Source organism: Spermophilus citellus (genome assembly GCF_964194105.1).
Source record: "Spermophilus citellus genome assembly, chromosome: 12".
Classification (NCBI taxonomy): domain Eukaryota; kingdom Metazoa; phylum Chordata; class Mammalia; order Rodentia; family Sciuridae; genus Spermophilus; species Spermophilus citellus.
In genome coordinates, this window is record NC_138198.1 from 84374172 (window position 1) to 84393479 (window position 19308).

The following is a 19308-nucleotide window of genomic DNA, read 5'->3' on the forward strand; positions in this document are numbered from 1 at the left end:
TACTCAGGCTTTGGTCTACCTAGGCCTTCAATGAACTTCATGAAGACCACCCACACTGTGGAGGGCAACCAGCTTTACTCAGTCTACCAGTTCAGATGCTAATTCCTTCTGGAAGCGCCCTCAGGGACACACCTAGAAGAATGTTTAAACCAATATCTGGGCACCTCTTTGTCCCACTCAAGTTACATGTCAAATTAACCATCACGGGCTACTATGAGTGACAGCTTTCTTGACTTGCTAGCTCTGTCCCCTTAGGTCTTAGTGATGATAACAAATTGAGACGAAGGAGAGCTCCCAGCCAGCCTACTATTCACACACAGCTGCAGTGTAAGTAAGAAATAATCTTTATTGCTTTTAGCTATTAATATTTTTTTAAAGTTTTTGTTTCTGTAGCATAACTATCCTCAGTGAGATAGTTAGCTTGAAAGATAATAAAAAAAAAACAAACCTGTGAGACGTGTAAGGGAGACATTGTTGTCATCTTTCATATACTATTGCTGATCTGAAGACTCTTCAAATATACATTCCTAACCTAGGCTTCTCTGGGCTCACCTTCCACATCCAACTTTCCTGCTTGACCTGTTTATATAGATGTCTCAAAAGGTCCTTGAAAATAATGTCTGAAATGAACTTGTGAATATTTCCCAAACCTGGACTGTCTTCAGTCCTGTGCCCTCATTTAGCACCATCATTCTAGGTTATTAAAGTCAGCCCCACCAGAAGTTTCTACCTTTATTTCATGGGAAATGTGATGGGTCATAATTTCCTGACATTATTGTCCTCAATCCCTCCGGCTTCCTTGTGTCCTTTCAATTGATTTTTGCATAGTAACCAGAAGGATCTTTAAAAAATGTAAATAGGATCGGGTCAGACCCCCTTCAGTGACTTCTATTGAAACTTAAGAACAAACATGGAAAATCCTTCCTGTGGTCTACAAAGATACCACGTGGTCAGAGTCTTCTCTCTCCAGCCTTATCTCTTACCTTTCTGGTGCCTACACATATCACCATCTCTCATTTACTTGAACAAACCAAGTCTTTCAGGTATCAGGGTCTTTGCTGTTCCTTGTGGAATGATCCTGTTGGTTTTATGAATGTTTGTTTCTCCTTATGTTTAGGTCTCAGCTAATTCTGACTCTTTGAAGAAGAATTCTCCAATTCTCTGAACCAAACCTAGGCCTGGATAAACATACAGTGGAATACTATTCAGCCTTGAAAAGAAAAAAATATTCTGTATTATGTGATTCTATGCTCAGTGAATGAATCTTGAGGATGTCATATTAAGTGAAACAAGTCAGACAGAGAAAGAAAAAGACTTCACAGTTCCACTTATATGAGGAATCCAAAACAATCAAATTCATAGGGCCAGAGAATGGAATGATGATTGCCAGGGAGAAACGGAAGTAAGTAGAAATGAGGACTTACACATCAATGAGCATAAGGTTTTAGACAAGAGATGAATGACTTCTAGAAATCTGGGGTATCATGTTGTATCTATAGTCAACAATAATGTATTGCACACTTAAAAACTTGTTCGAGAGCAGATCTTAAATGTTCTTATCACAATAAAAAAGAGTATATGAATCTAGGTAGCAATTTTAAAAAAAGAGAGAGAGAGACTATGTGTCTCTTATTTTCCAATTATTCCATGTCTTTCTTTAAATACATTTATCCAGCCCTGCTCATGTTTAATTGATTATTTTTTTTCTAATTAGTTATACATAACAGTAGAATGCACTTTGGCACATCATACATAAATGGAATATAACTTCTCATTCTTCTGGTTGTACATGATGTAGAGTTACACAGGTCATGTAATCATATATGCACAGAGGGTCATAATGTCCATTTCATTCTACTATTTAATCAATTTTTTACGCATGTATATAGTTGTTCTCTCCACTAGAGTGAAAGCTTCAAGAGGACAAGAATCTTGTCATCATTACAGTCCTGGTGGTCCCTGTACTGAGGGTACATAGAAGGCTTTCAGAATTGAATGAATGAATGACTATTTTCACAAAGGAGATAAGACTGAGAAGACCCACAACTGGCCTGAAGTTTGCGGATAGTAAGTGGCAGGGAACTGTGTCTGATCACATGTTTCTGCAGTTTGTACTTTGATTCCATACAACATAGACTTTCATATTGCCATCTAACAAAGCAGAAGAAGATAATTTTCCTAGAATTAATATATATATATATATATATATATATATATATATATATATATATATATTTTTTTTTTTTTTTTTTTTTTTTTTTAACCAGAGTCCCATGGACTCTTTCCCTTCCCCTCACCACTAAAACAGTGGCTTTGCGGCACCGGCAGCCCAGCTAGTTTTCTCATTTTTCATTATAAAATGTTATTAAACTGCACCACACAGATAAGTATTAGAAAAATCACCAGGTTATTTTCCTAACATAAAATTAGCCAATTTGCCTGTGGATGGGGTTGGAAAGCCTGCAAAGCATCCCATTCAAGTGATTAACCTCTTAGTTAATAAAAGCAACAATTTCATGTGTATAAATAATATAATAAAAGGAACATTTATATCAAAGTTATGTAGCACTCTCCTTTCCGCGACTCATCTCCTTAATTGGTAAATAATTCATCAAACTCTGAAATGAATTGTGCTCCCACCTACAATTTCTTCGCCCAATTATTTTGAAATAGGAAAATAGGCTTCCTCTCCCTTTGGAAGACAGAAGATAATGCCATCGTTCACGGTTTCCCTGAGTCTGTGCTGGGCTAGATAGGGAACCCAGCAGGCCCGGGCTTTCTCAGGTAACTGAGCAATGATTCTTCAGGACTGAGATTGTCCTTTCCATTTGACCTCTTGTACCCAGAGTTCACGTATTTGTCTTTCCACGAGAATGTCCATAAATATTACCTGTTGTGAGTGTGACTTTCCCTAGGAGGGACGGGCTGTGCGAAGCAGCCAGCTGGCTGAAGATTTGAACATGACTTTTACATCAAATGAGTTGCACAGATCCGTTTTTACAATGCTGATGAGCCACAATTCCTGGACACGGAAATGTCCTTTTTATGTTGTAAATTATGTAAGATTATTGCCGAAAGTTTCTTGTGGGAGCTATAATTTTGTCCCCTTTGGACTTCTTCATGTGTGGAAAAAACCCTACATTAGATATAAATTAATATACTCTTGGGCTGATGACCTTTGGTTTTTTGCCTTTTACCTTTAAATTGAGGTAGAATAATGCCCAACATAGTGTAATTTGCCTTTGCAAAACTCTTATATGTATGTCACTAGAATTCCCAAGGACGATCTTGCTAATAAATCCCATTAAAAAAAAAAAAACCCTTTTTAGATCATATTGGTTCCTCTCATGAGTTCTGTTTAGAATTTTATCATTATCCACACTCAACAGCCTTAACTTTGTTGTCGATGGATCACAGAGGTTGTGTACTGAGCTGACAATAGCAGTGTTTATACCTGAGGTTTCTTTATTTTCCCTCCAATGCATTAGAGTTTTATGGAGAAAGATAAAACAGTTATGACCTCCTTTACCACGGCTTTTTGAATAGCCTCTTCAGCTTGAAGTTTATGGATGCCAAAAAAAATCATCCTAATTTGCAGATTGTACAAGCACTGTTTTCTGGGCCTTCGTACTACAGTCAAGCAAAGGGAGAAATGGAGATATCAGCAGAGTATTTATGGCGGACTCAGTGGGGAAAATTTCCTTCGGAGTCAAGATGGAGGGAATTGCCCAAGTGAGTTGGCAAAATGTTGTGAATGAGATTCAGCCGCGAGCTCTCATTCTTCTTCATTGCGTCTCTGGCCAATTGAAACATGTAGCTTTACCTTTTGTACCATTTGAAGCTGTAGCACACACCTTCTGTTTAAAAAATGATAGCTTGAAGACTAGACAACTTAATTCCTCCTTAAAAATTACTCTTTCTCTCTCTCTTTTCAAATATATAAGCTATTCTTCACCGTTCCTTGAGAAACAGCATTTTTTATTTTATTTTATTTTTTCTTTGAGCAAACCATTCTTTCTGCTACTAGGGCTGCTGGACAGAGACAAAGAAATTTCTGTGGAAATGAACAATGAGAAAAGAACCATCCTGAATTGGATTGACTGGACTTGCTCAACCAAATATGTCTTAATCTTAATTAACCAGCTTTTGACATCTGGATGTGGGAATTGCCTGCTCTGCCACATGAGGACTTTATAATCTGGGCCCTCTGGGTGGCTACCCTGAGAATTTTTCTCTGTAAATTCTTTCTATCAGACTTTGTACTGCAATATCCTAATCCACAGCAGTGAAATTATCAAGGTCAGGACAAATGGACTTGTAGGAATTTCTTGTCGAGAAGGGCAGCTATTTCTCTATAATCACTAGGAGCTATTTTTCTTTCTCTGAGAAGTGTGCCTGCTTCGGAGCTGGGTGCAGATGTGGAGGTACGAGGACATACTGGGCAGGAAGGGGTGCCTGTCCAGTCAGCCTGGTGGGCAGAAACAGCTTCACTTTCTCCAGCTGGTCCCCAATATGATGATCAGCACTGTTCAGCTAAAGATTAAAGAAGAAACTCTCCTGCAGGCCAGGCCTTTTCCTAAATAAGATCATGAAACAAATAATATTTGTAACATCTATTTTGGTGGCCCTCTTTCTGACCCCTGATCTCCCTCCTCCTGCCAATTCACCATTTCTCTGGGTTTCTTTCCTTCCTTTGGTCTTGCCTTAAAAATCTAGCTACCTGTTGTCCTAGTCCCAATCTCAACTATCTTGACAGTAGAAAGGATCAGGGAGCTGATATTTATTATCTATGGCCATCAGCCCTTGTTAAGAACATATAGACCCATTTTGCATTTGAGTCCCATTTATAGATTTGAATTATTTCCATTTTACAGATGAGAACACTGGATTGCTAGAGATCAAGTGGTTTTCCTAATAGCTCACGACAAGTAAGGATTGATTAAGGTCAGAATTGCAACTTAAGTGTGACTGACTTCAAGGAACTTTTTAGTGTAATTCCCTCAAGGTTACATAATTTTAAAAACTCAATTAAAATGCCCTGATTCACATATAACCCTTTAGAGGATCAAGTTTTCAGTCTGAGATGGGTATACAGGGGAGATATTTTTGATCAGACCAAATTCAGACTCAGAAGAGGGTCCCCCAATAACTTGGCCACTGTGGGGTGTTTCTGTGTCTCTACTCATTGGGCTAGAATCAGATCATGATCAATGAAATGAAGCTGATTTCATATAATTCTTCTGTTCCTTTAGGGGATGTTTGTATGTCTGTTCCTCTCCATCTCTCTGCTCTCCGTGAATCAGGTGCTTAGTGTGGATTTACACATTTGACTTTCTAATCCTCGCCCTATTCATCAACCCCAGAAATTACCTGGATTATTCTATTCTGGCATTAGCAGAGGCCCTCACCATTAGTCTTACCTTGTGTTTTGGCTCCATGATGGTGTGTAGTTCGTGTACAATTGTGTTTCCATTTTCTCACTGTTACAATCTTCTGAAACTATGCCTGGTCTTTTTTTTTTTTTTTCTCAGTCTATTATTCTTTTCTTGGCCCCTCGCTTTTGTGCCATTGGTTATGCTCTTCTTCCTGTTATTTCTTCAATATTGACACATGCTTATATTCTAAAGCCTGACTAATGCAACAAGATGTTGAGTGGAATTATTCCTGTGGTCTCAGAGATAAAACCTAAAGGTTAAATAAGTAGTCATTAATTATCTTCATCTTTTTTTTTTCCACACTGGGGATTGAACCCAGGGGTGCTTTACTATTGAGGTACACTCCTAGTCCTTTTCAATTTATTTATTTATTTATTTATTTAAATTTTGGGACAGGGTCTCGCTAAGTTCCTTAGGGACTTGATAAGTTGCTGGGGCTGGATTTGAACTTGCAATCCTCCCTCTCCCCTCAGCCTCCAGAGTGATTGGGATTATAGGTGTGTGCCTCCACAGCCTGAAACCATTTTCATCTTCTAAAGGGATCTGTCTGCTTGAGCTGCCATAATAAAATACCACAACTAGGTGACTTAAACCACTGAAATGTATTTCCTCAAACTTTGGGCAGCTAGAGTCCAAGATGAAGGGATCAACAGTGTTGGCTCCTTCTGAAACCTCTCTGCTTGGTTGATAGATGGCTGTCTTCTCCTGGTGGCTCACATGATCTTGCCTCTGTGTGAATCTGTGTTCTGATCTCCTTTTTATGACACAAGTCATATTGGAGATTATTGATCTTTTTAAAACCCTATCTCCAAGTACATCCCATTCTGTGGTACTGGGGGTTAGGACTTCAATATATGAATTCAAGGGAGATACAACTTAGCCTTTAACAGGATCCAGTCCAATCCTGGGCTTCTTAGGAGGTAGATATGTCTTCTCTACTACCTTCACAATCACTTGACCCCATGAATGTGTAGGAAGGAATCACTGGCTAGATTATGAGGGGGACAGGAAGATGGTCAGCTATAGTGCCGAATTTATGGTAAAAGTATTTCCCCTCCTTTCAGGTGGGAAGAGAGAGTATGGGTGCTAACCTCCTGATATAGTTTGGATATAAGGTGTCCTCTCCCAAAGCTCATGTGTTAATGAGGAAATATTCAGAGATGAAATTATTCGATTAGGAGAGCCAAATCCTAATCAGTCCATCCTGGTTTGAATGGAATGATTGGGTGGTAACTGTAGGCAGACCAGGTCACTGGGGGCTTGCCCTGGAAGTGTTCATCTTTCCTGTGGCCTTTCTCTGCTCTCTTTCTGCTTCCTGGTTATCATAAATGGAGCAGTGCTCCTTCACGGTGCCTTTCCACCATGATGTTCTACCTCACCACTGGTCTAGAGCAATGGGACTGACCCACCGTTGGACTCAATCTCTGAAACAATGAACCAAAATATACTTTTCCCTCTTTTAAGTTGTTCCTGTCAGCTACACAAAGCTGTCTGATATATACCTCCTTTACCTAGAAGACACATACCAGAACTATCAAGAGAATCAATGTCAAGGACTGAATGCACCCGTAAAGAGTGGTGACTGTCACCCCAGACCTGGATGGGTGGGTACTTATGAAGTCTTCCCTGGTGCTTCCCAGTGCAAAAGAGTCAAGCATGGGAAGAAAGTTCTCAGGAGAGTTTGCTGTTTCTCTTGAAGTTTGGATGTACCCATGACTGTAGTGAGATAGGTCTTTTTCATCTCCAAAGGGAAGAGACTTGCTAACTTGGGTCATTGGGTCATAGGTAACTTTTAGGAAGAGATTGTGGGAAGACCATGGGGTGCCAATTCCCAGAAGCTTTTAGTGGACATGGAGAATCATCATTGGTTTCAAGACCTCAAGTAAAGAATCCTGGAGCTCTTAAAGAGAGATATGAATCATATGACAATTAGGCAATTAACAAGAGTTCATTTCTCCCTCTTGCCCAAAGAGGAGCTTTGAGGAGCATGAAATGGTGGCACAACCAGAAAAGACTGTGATTGCTCCTTCTCTAAAGGGGACTTCAAAATATTTAGGGCTGTCCCAAGAAAGCTATGAACATCACCTATACACTAGGGAGCACTGTTAGAAGATGATAGCAGAGCACGGTAGAGGGAGAACACACCTAGAAGTTGGCCAACTGTAGGAGACAACACCTGCCTTCTCTTCTATCCTTGTTCTCTGCTTCAGCACACTGAAGGGGTTAGGACTCCAGGAAGAAGAGGAATTCGAGATGCCCCAAGACAGACTATGTCCTCCATACCAATTCTTTTAAATTTTGGGGAAAAGTGAAGACAAGAAACTCTCCCCTTTGACTGAAGGCTAGTTGCCCCCAGTAAGTGGAAAAGTTAAATATCAGATGGGAAAAGAGTTGTCAATATTGGGCTATACTGAGAATTTCACAGCTGAAAATGTCTGGAAAACTGTGGGCTTTGCTGGAATATGAGGACTAGAAATGAAAATTTGACATCAAGATGAAGGCAGCAATCAGAGAACAATAAAACGGTTATGTCTATTTTTTTTCTTTTTTTTATTGGTTGTTCAAAACATTACAAAGCTCTTGACATATCATATTTGGTTATGTCTAAATACAGTTCAGACTGTTTGATCATGAATTGTATTTGATTGATGTTGAAAAGTCACCGTGGGGGTTATTAACATTTGGCAAGGATATCTATCTCCCTTGGTCATTAGATTTCAGTTGCAATGAGATGAAAACAAACAATTGGGAAACATATTTTCTCTTGCTTTGGATTGGATTTATTTGATTCACAATGTCAGTTGCAAGAGACTAGTTTGGAAAATCAGAGACTAGATTGAAATAGATGAGATTGAAAAGTTAATTCCTTATTTTAGTTTGCCTTCTGTCAGATGATGTAATGGAGACCAGAAGTTCTGGTTCCTACTATTGGTTCCAACCATAGCCAACCACCTGTGTCAAAGCAGTCACATTTTGGGAACTTATAGTGTCTTGATTTCTTTCAATTGTTACCACAATTCAATAAGCATTTACCAAGTCTCTTGTGAGGATGGCAGGCTTCAGAATGAGACCATGTAGGTAAGAATGAAGGTGCAACCACTTACTGGGTGTGTGATCCCGGTCAAACTACTCATTCTTCCTGAGGCAATGTCTTCTCACCTTTAAATGTGGACGTCCACAATTGAACTGGGCCACAAAGAATCAATCAGTTGAATCTCCTCTGTAAAATGGAGTATTTGAACTATGTGATGTTGAAAACTTCTTTATTTCTCAAAGCCTATTCTATATAACCCCACAGGAAAGAGAACGAATTTCAACAGAACCCTGTGGCTTCAGATTATAAAGAAAAAAATTTCTAGGTTAGACACAAGATACAGTACTTGAAGAGGTTCTGGATTTATACTCCTAATTTAAAAACAAACAAGCAAACCAGAAACTACTTGTCTGCTTGGGTGGTTTTGCTATGTTTACTGAAGGCTAAAGATGAAGAAAATCAGTAGTTTTCAAATGTGAGTCCAAGAATGGGTAGCAGTAAATCAAGCTGGGGAGATTTTTACAGTTTTATTCAAATCTCTGTCTTTACTAATTTCCTATATACTCCCACTCTTTGGTTAGAATCTCTAACTACAATTATGAATTTGTTTCTTTCTCACTTTGGACAGTTTTTGCTTCAAGAAGTTTGGAGCTATTGTTAGGTACATACAAGTCCCATTAGGAATTTTTAATGAAATATTCCCATTTGCCTCTGTCTCATCTTGAACGACATTTTGTCTGGCTCCTCTGGGGCCACTCTGGATTGCTCATGGCTTGGGTTTGCATAATACATTCTATACGTTCTCTTACTCTTAGTCAATATATATCTTTTTATTTAAAACTTCATCTGTTTAAAGAGTATGCATTTGGGCCTTTTCATGTAGTCTGTAATCTCTCTTTCAATGACAGTGATCATACATTTAGATATAATGCAATTACTAATGTTGTTGGGTTTGCTTAGTGACTTGCTATTTGTTTTCTCTTTTCCCCGTCTGTTCTGTGCTCCTTTCCCCCTCCTTTCTACCTTCTTTTGGATTATTTTCAGTATTACATTTTATGTTTACTATTGTCATACTTTCTATATTTTATTTTTATTTTTTTTAATTGCTGCTCTGGATTACACTAGGTATCCCTAACTTTTTAAAGCCTACTTTAAATTCCTATTAAACCCCTCCACAAATTACAGTAGACTTTCATTTGCCCATATTATAGTCATATTTTTTCTTATGTAGGTTACAAATTCTAAAATGTGTTAATATTGTTGCTGATAAAGAAATTAAAAATGGGAAAAAGTATTTTACTTATCCACATATTTTTTCTAGCACTTTCCATTTTCTCATGAAGGACTGAGTTCTGGTAAAATTTCTCTTCAATCTGGAGAAATTCCTTTAATAATTTTTGAGTACAAGTCGGTTGTTGATTAAATTCTCCCAGCTTAAGTTTATCTAAAAAAAGGGTCTGTTTATTTCACTGTTGAAGGGTAATTTTAGCTGGACATAGATTTCTGGGCCCATAGCTATTTTTCTTCTAGTACTTTAAAGAAGTCATTGCCTTGTGCTGTTTCTGCAGAGAGATCACCTTCCATTCTTGTCGTTGTTGCCCTGAATGTAACGTGTCCTTTTTCTTTGGCTGTTTTTAAAATTTTCTCTTTAGAATTGATATTCAGCAAATATGTCTAAGTTAGTATATTCTCCTGTTTGGGGTCTGTTAAGATTTCTTGTGACTGTGGACTGATATCAAACTTGGAAAACATTTGGTTATTATTTCTCAAAATATGACTTTTTGGTTCTAGTTTCTCCCTGATATGTGTCAATCTCTCTTCTTTCTTTCTGGAGCCCCATTTAATATTGATTATTAGGTTACAGGGGGTTAAGTTCATTTTTTCCTAGCCTTTTTCTTTAATATTTCAGTTCGGAGGGTCTTTGGCCATCTGTTTTAGTGTGCCGAGCATCTCTTTTGTAGTTTCTGATGTTACCAAGCTCATCCATGAAATTTCTAACTTCAGATATTGCACTAATTCTAGTCTCTCTCTCTCTCTCTTTTTTTTTTTTTTTTTTTTACAATTTCTACTTCTGAGGGTCTATGTTTACTCATATGTCTATCTTTTCCATGAAAATATCGAGGATATTTATATTAGCTGTTTTAAATAATTTTCTGATATTTCTAATAGTTAGCACTGAATCTGTTTATATTGGTTAATTTTCTCTTGGTTCTGAGTTATGTTTTTCTGCTTTTTTTGCATGTCTGGTAACTTTTTATTGTGTGTTAGACTTGGGGGATATTGTATTGTTGAAAATGTGGGGTTTTCATCTTCCATTAAGAAAGCTGAATTTTGTATTGCGAAAAAGCTGAATCTGTGGAAAATCAGCTTGATCCTGTTGTGGCTTAATTTCAGGTGGTATTTCAGGAAACTAGAATAAATATAATATTAAGGTGTGGCCTTTCTGCGGTCTTTGTAGAATGTCTGGCGTTTTGGGTTAATTAGAACTTCAACCTCTCCTGGTCTTGGGCACCTTCAAAATTTACATTCTCTTTACAACTTCCCAGTAGCTGTTCTCTGCTAGGTTTTAGAGTCAAATGCTGTCACTTGCAGATTTCACATTTGTCCAAAGATTTAAGGGAACCCCGAGTAAACTTCTGGAGGGCCTTTGTGCAATCATCTCCTCCTTATTATTCATCCCACAAATTCCAGTTGTTTCTGCAACCTTGAATTCTAATTGAACCTAGAAATAAAAGATAAATGACAATATGGCAATTAAAACAAAATGAGTTATATTTCTATCGTATTTCTATAGTTAAGACAAATTCAATTATTATTTCTGTCTCTTTAATGATAGTTTCTCTGAAGTCTGCAAAATGGCAGTATTTTGGAGGGGAGGAAATCATTATTTTGCAGATAAATTCTGATGATAACTATAATTGGAAATCTTAGTATAGGTTGACACTATGTTAACTTCCTTGCATGAATTATCTCACTTAATTATCATGACACTCTTCCCAATAAGACCTTTGATTGGGCTCAATTTTTCTGTGCTAGTTTATAAATTGTCTCTAGGTAGGGCTGATGAAGTGGGATACTATTTTTCCTCATTTTTGAATGCTATATAAAGCCTAAATTGGTTGTTTCATGCATACCCTGCGGATTTATAGTTGACTACAGTGGATAGGTAAGTGTAATACTTATTACTTCCTTGTTGGTAGAATCACGAGAAACTTTTTGAACATATGAGTTCCAACATTCTACCAAACCTACTGAAGCAGAATCTCCAAGGTGATCTTAGGAAGTGTCCGTTTTTATTCTGATGTGCAATCAGTATTTGGACCCAGTAATGCTTATGACCTTTCCAGGTAACATCAAGTCCCTGATTGCTGTGTCCTTAGTGAATTCTGAAGAGCCTCATTTAAGAGTCTCAACTGATACATTTTTTACTATATCCCTCTGTAAGATTCATCATGACCCTGCCAGGCTTCTCCATCATGAAGAATTCTTCAATTTCTAGATTTCCCTATTTCTCACCATTTGTCCTCATATATCTTAAAAAAATAATTTCTTATATTCTTAGTGTTCACACCTTCAAAATTTAGTAGACACCTATCATATCCCCTGTCACTCATCATACAACCATATAATTAAATAATAATTAATCTCCCTGAATTCTCCAATCATGCTAGCCATAATATCTTGTCTCCTCTCTGGATAGGAATAAAGGAATCCAGAGACATCTTTCTTCTAGCTGTGGTTCCCTGAGAAACAGAATTGGTGCCCTGTCTTCTCCAATCACTGCCATCTGATTCCAAATATTTATTCTATAAATTTATAGACTTTCTGTTAAAATCAGTTCTATTTTAATTATACAGCAGATCATTTTTAAGTTCTTAATCTCTCTTCTGTTGCTGCATTACAGTATGGAAGATTTAATTTTTAATTAAAAATGTAAAGTACTCGTACATTCTTCAAGTGGAATGAATCCATTAAAAATCTGGTTGTGTGTAATTAAACAATCTGAGTGTCCTTAGATTTCTCTGTCGTTTCTGGCACCTGGAATTCTTCCTTGGAGGTTTTTTGATTGTGGACTGTAATACTTTCAGAATAATGAGAATTCAGATTCCACAAATCACCCAAAGCCAAACATCAGTTTCTTTGGCCAGTAAAGCATGCCCAGTTAGCTGATGGCTTTCAGAGGGGCTGACAAAAAGCCTCAGATAATGCACTGAGTATGGTACTGTTTAAGGCCATCACAGTGTGCTGTAATTATTGTGGCAGGCTCCTTCCTGTCTAGAATATCTCCCCGAACAGTCGGTAGTGTGTCTTGGGGTTGACAGGTGGCTAGATTCCCCTCTGTGTTAGCGAGGACGTTGGATGTTGCCAGGAGAATTTAAAGCAACATACTCAGTGTCTTAGCACTTGAATTGTTCTGATTTTTTCCCTCAGCCCTGTGCAATATGCATTTCTTAGGCACATGCAAGAGAAAAGCCTCCTTCTCCCCTATTTCCTGAATTCCCCTCCTCACCAAGGCACTTCCTCCAATTTGCTGGCTGTCCCCAGGAGTCATCCCCACACTATCCCCCCCACAGCTTTAAGCCCATGTTTTATGCAAAGATGTGAGCAGCTGGCCACCAAACCCCTGAGAGCCTGGGGCTTTTGTGTTCTGAAGCCTCTTCTAGGCCTTCTTTCTCCTCCCCTCCTGGCTTCTAGGCCCTGTGATGGCTGCCCCCGTGGTCCTTTCCTCACCCCTCCCTGGTATCAGCATTCAAGGTGCTTTTCCGTGCCAGGCATCTGTGCTGAGGAATGCCTTTTAGGACATGTTCCTAAAAAGTGGTTGATAAACACAGGGACTGGAGTCACAGGATGCCTGATACTTAATAGGTCGTCCTCTCTGAGTCTTTGTTCAAGCCTTCTGAAGAAGTACCGCGTTACCAGGCAGAAAATCTAAAGAGGTTACTATGGCACAGTGAATGGAACATGGGGGTTGGAGACCAGACTCTGTTAGGAAGCTTAAATCAGATCATATTTGTAAAATTCTAAAATAGTGGAAGCTTATTTGATGAACCTGGCCCTGAAATCAGATTGCTTGATTGCTTAGGCTATAAGTTCAGTTGTACTAACCGACTGTCTTCATGACCTTGGGCAAGATCCCTTTACCTTCAGTTGTTTCATCCGAAAAACATAGAAATAGTAATCAATCAGGATGGCGAAGAAGATTCAATGAGTTAATAGATGTAAAGCACTTTAAAAACTGCTTGGAGCTGGGTGCAGTGGTGGTGCACGCCTGTAATCACAGCAGCTCAGGAGGCTAAGGCAGGAGGATCATGAGTTCAAAACCAGCCTCGCAATGGTGAGGTGCTAAGCAACTCAGTGAGACCCTGTCTCTAAGTAAAATACAAAATAGGGCTGGGGATGTGGCTTAGTGGTTGAGTGCCCCGAGTTCAATCCCCGGTACCCCACCCCTGGCCAAAAAAAAAATTGCTTGGCATGAAATAAATGCCTAACAGATGCTCAATAAATAGTAGTTAAAGCAGTAGTAATTATAGCTATGCTTATCTAGGTTTCATTGTAGCACAGTTGCTGGTGGGAGGAATCCATGTTTTGGCTGGTCATACCATTGGTCAAAGATGCCAAGTATCTCCAAGAGAACAATATTACAGAATTCAAGATGTAGGGCGTGTGTGACTAGAATGAAGCATGGAGGTCTCCTTTTGGCCCTGATAATAGTGAAAATAAAGCTAGAAGACGGACAGGCTTGCTGGCAAGTTGCATCCTGGGGGAAAGAGGAAAAGCTACCATCATCCCAATACTTCCTTGTTCTGAGCCAGTTCAGGAAAAATGAAGAACTGCTCTGAAACTCAGAAGTCCAGTCTTTAAAAACAAACTAGGGCTCATTTGGTAGGAAATCAGCCTTCTAGAATTATCACACAATGGTAGAAAAACTCCCAAACTTCAAAGATGCGGTTAAAAGGAGTTGGGTATGGAGCAGTGTTTCTTGAAGACCATATGGAACCATATACCTTTCCCTTTCACACTTCACATAGGGAGGCCTGCAGCCAACTTTTAATTTGAACTCTTCTTTGCTGTGTGTCCATTTATGAAACTGTACCCTTTAATGTTACAAGAACTGCTCTCACTCATTAGGCAGATAAACCCACTGAAGGCCTGAATCCTGCACAAAGTCAGGGTGGGCAGAGTCAAAGTTAGTGTTCCTCTAGGAAAGAGGTGGGATGCTCGTTGGAATGGAAAGAAAAGTTTATGTGGCTTCTCTCTTCAAGGGCTGGTTGAGGTTCGAGCTGCCTCTGATTTCATTTGACCCTGAGAGAGAAGATAGAGATGCACTACCATCTCCTATTTATCATTCTCAATGGGAACTGTGTGGGCAGCTTCCATTACGCTAGGCCAAATTTAGACGAATGAAAAGGTCGACTAAGTAATTATTGATTTTATATGTGTGCATAAATTAGAGCCTGGAGTCCTTTAGTCACTGCTAAAAATAAGCCTTCTATGGATTGGGTTTGGGAGGCAGAGGGCCGGTGTAACGAGGATAAAGCAATAGCTGTGGTGGTAAATCTGTACGTTGGATAACCATTTCCTTAAGGTTGTTGTGATAGTTCAGGACTTATATAAAAATCAACCAATGGGGCATTTTGGTTATCTATAAGCGGATTGGGCAAGGAGACATTCATTCTCTTTAATCATAAAAATGATACTGGCCATAATCCCTTTAGCAAAAAGCTTCTGTGCAAGAGTGACTTATGGATGCTATTCTGAGGAGAACTAGTCAATATATTAGTTTTCTTTTAATTATGCAGCTGCAGCAGCGAGTCATGCCTGAGTTTTATGGAGCTTTGTGAATTTGCCACCGATTCTGGGAAGTGGAGAATTTATTCGTAGACTATGGAGCAATTTGCTCTGGTTAGAAGAGAGAAAGCCTCCCTTCTATCTTACAAATGAAGAGCTCGTATTAGAGTGGGAGATTCCAAGAATCTAATAATCAAATCAGCCAAAGCTGTTAATTAAAATTGATGAGTACTAAGCATTTATGTAACACTCACTCTACAATGCTGCGCGGCTGGAAAATTACCAATTGCCTGAAGTTTGCAACTGTTAACATGCTTACAAGGGAGAAGATTATGGGAATAAGAAAGTGTTTTATTATCGAACATGGTATACTTGGGGTGAACATGGCCTTTGCAATTGGTAGAGAGGTAAGTCCAGCTGAACTATACCACTATCTTAACTCTCTTTAGGTTGGAGTGGCTCAAAGTCTGTCTGTGCATTACGTGTGCATCTTTGATTCTAGATTACAGTAATTGTATCTCATCTTGGTTAGTAGTTCCTGTAATGCTGAGAAGCAGAATGTCTTGTTCAAGCTTAACTTGGTATTCCTCAGAAACAGCCTCAAGGGGGATTACTACATTCCGCTGATCTCATGGGTCATAACAGTTCCCAAATTGAAGAAATGAGGATTGGCATGGCAGAGAGGTAGCCGGAAGAAGGTGCTGGCCTAAAAGAGGAAATATTAACCTCTGGACCCATATAACCCCAGCTCTGTTCCAGACTCCAGGCCCAGTCCTGATCAGAGACCAGGAGGGCTTTGCAGCTCTGACTCGGGGGCTCAACAATCAATCTTGTTACCCTTTCAGCTGCAACTGTGCACTCCAGTTTCCATAAAGAGGCTTCTCCGTTGTATAGAAGATCCAGTCTCCATATCCTAGTAGCCAAGTCCTTGTCCGGTTCCTTGTGGGCTCTTAATCTAATGCCCTTGTCCTTTTAGAATTATTCTCCACTGCCAGTTCCTTACCCCAAATCAAGATGTCTACATCCATTCTTATCACTTAACTTCTCCTGAAAGAAATGTCTCCTCCATCTACATTCTTCATCATTTTTGAATGGATATTGAGATGCCCTCTGCTCCTTCAGGTTGGCCGTCTGCTCCCTCTGCCTTCTTTATGCCAATAAAATAGACATTTATTGTTTATGCTGGTATAAACAGACATTTATTGTTATATACTTTCCAAACTGCCTATTCAATGCCATTCAGAGTTCAATAAATATTTGGCAAAATGAACGCATTTATTCTGCCAGCCAACACTTCCTTCCGGTACTTGCTGTCAAAGTTCATCTTCTCAGAGGCCTCTTATTCCCAGCTTGGCCCAGTTTACCCAGGCTGCCCAGATCCTACCATAAACGGGGACCCAGCAGCAAGCTAGGAAGCTTCTTAAGTAAGTTACTGTCATTGGCAAGAGGTTGACGAAGTCAATGCCTTGGTTTTTCTCCAAGGTTTTTTTTTTTTTGTTAGCCTGCTCTAGTTGTATTTTCTCCACTGCTTCCTAGTACTCCTTCAGAAACTTCAGGGATAATATTATTTGATGAAATTAATTCATACTGAATTGACAGTGTCTAACAATTTGGGACTGTTAGCCAGTAAACTTCAAGGTATGGCCCTGGGTCATATTTAGTGAGCCAGTATTTAAGTATTGCAGCAATGTTTATAGTGACTTGGGCTATTCAGCTTCCAGAAGAATCATCTCAGGGAGGTCATAGAAGCTATTTTTAAATACACACACACACACACACACACACACACACACACACACACACATCCCTGATGTGTAAAAGGCAAAATACATCTATTAGTGTTAACAAGAGATGATGGTCTACTCTGAAGGGTGCACTGATAGTGGGGTTCCTGGAAACTAACCCCTCACTTTCCTCCAAACTCAGTTGAGAGCCTGGCTGTGGATGATGGTGTGTGATAACAACATGGGGGTGGCCCAGGTCTTGACCCCTTCTGGCCTCAAGGAGGAGTAAAACCCCAGCATGAATCTCACCAAGACCATTTGCCTTGCTGGGCCTCCTTCTCACAATCCTGTGGCTATTTCCCATTTCAGCTTTTAAGGAACATTGGAGGGAAAGTCCTTTATGGTAGGGAAAATGATTTTCCTTCTTCTAAGAAAGGAAGACAGAATCTATACACCATTGCCCTGGAAGTCATTATCAGGTTGTAATGCCTGAAGTTCAGAAATAATCTTTCCCTGGCCAGCATTGAAGTCAGAACCAGGTACTGATTTACTCATGATGAGATTCTGGAAGGTTCTTTGGCTCCTTTGAAAATGATGAAAGATAGAAAACCTGAGTTAAGAATCAAGTACAACTTTCAAATTAACCATACTGTGTGTGGCTGGTCAGACTTATGTGTTCTGGGAAGACAGTATCAAAATCTTTGCTTCACCATCATAGGGGGAAAACTTTCTAATTCATCGTGAGGTTGGTACTATAGCTCTAATAAGTTTATCTGGGAGTTTCCTCTTAATTTATATGTAGGTTAACATAAAATGGAGTCACATGATGCACCAAATGCATAGCAATCCTTCATGAAGATACAGGTGCACACTCAGCATGGGCCACACGTGGCCATGACTGGCTGATTTTTCTCCACTACAGAGTCGGGGCTCAAGGGAGTGGCTGGCTCCCCTCCACACACACACACACACACACACACACATACACACACACACACACACACACACACACACATTCCTGGGGAAAGAAAGACACTTTTGAACATTTTAAATCAGGTAATCAAATGTGGCAAAGTCTCTGCTGAGACTGGGCTTCTAAGAATGTGGAATGTCAATGAGATGATGTATTTGAAAATGTCTTGCAAATTATAATGTGCCGAACACGTAGAAAGCATCCTTGTTGGAAGTGTCAGGGAGAGATGAAATTCTAGGCTGACTATAGGAGAGCAACAACAGTTGTGGTTTAAAGAAGGGCTCTAGGATCATGTCTATTCTAGTTGGTGACTTGGGTAAAGACTAATGGGGACTAATGGGGTTTCCTTTTTGACAAGAGAAATCAGATTCTTTATCTGAATTCGCAAAGAGCTACCAGGAATGTGGGTGGCTCAGCGCCGGCCTCAGGAATGGGCTGAAGTCATTGGCTGCTGGAACATCTTTATACACAGCTCACAATCCCATTGCATCATGTCACATCTCATACGGTATAATGCAATGTGACTAATGTAATCAGATGTGAAGTGCACTACAGCAACATGTCAAGCTGGAAAATTTGAAAAGAGAAATAGACTTCTCTCTAAATCATTGTTGAGTTCTTTCTCTCAACTGGAGGCTTCTGTTTTCAGAATAGAGACTTTTTTCTGTGTTGACCTCTTGCCAAGGGCATATGTTAGGAGGGCTGGTCTTTCCCAAAGGTGGTGACCCTGGGCACATAAGCAAGAGCCTTACGAACTGGCCCCTACCTGCTTTTCAAATCAGCATTCCCACAACAAAGCCTTCACTCCAGAGGTGTGTGCTGCAAAGCTCGGATTGCTCAGAATGTGAAAGGTAGTCTGTCAATTTCCCAAAGGTTCAGAAAAGGTATGCTTGGAAATGGATCAGGATCCAGAGTAGCTGAACAAAAGCAATGTCATTCAAGTATGTGCAGTTTTCCAAAATGGGAACTAACGAGGATGCGTGATTTTTGGTATATTTGTTTAATGATCTGTCAACTTTCCTTACAAGCTTCCTGTATATGGCAGGGTGGGTGATCTTCATGACCCTGTCTCATTAACAAGTATGAATTACGGGAAAGGACTCTCTGTGGCTTGGTTTAGTGGAGACGTCCAGTCTCTTCTGCCCCAGGTGGGCTATAGTGCTTGTGCTTTCTCTCTCTCTCTCTCTCTTCATTCACCCCACCCCTCCCTCTACCTCCTTCCTTCCCAGACATTTAAAGATGAATATCAGGGCTTAAAAGTCAGAGAAGTTCTGAGGCTATGATTCAGTGAATTCCAACAATCTCGCCATCTTGATCAATGATCTACAGAACCACATTGAGGAACAGATAAAA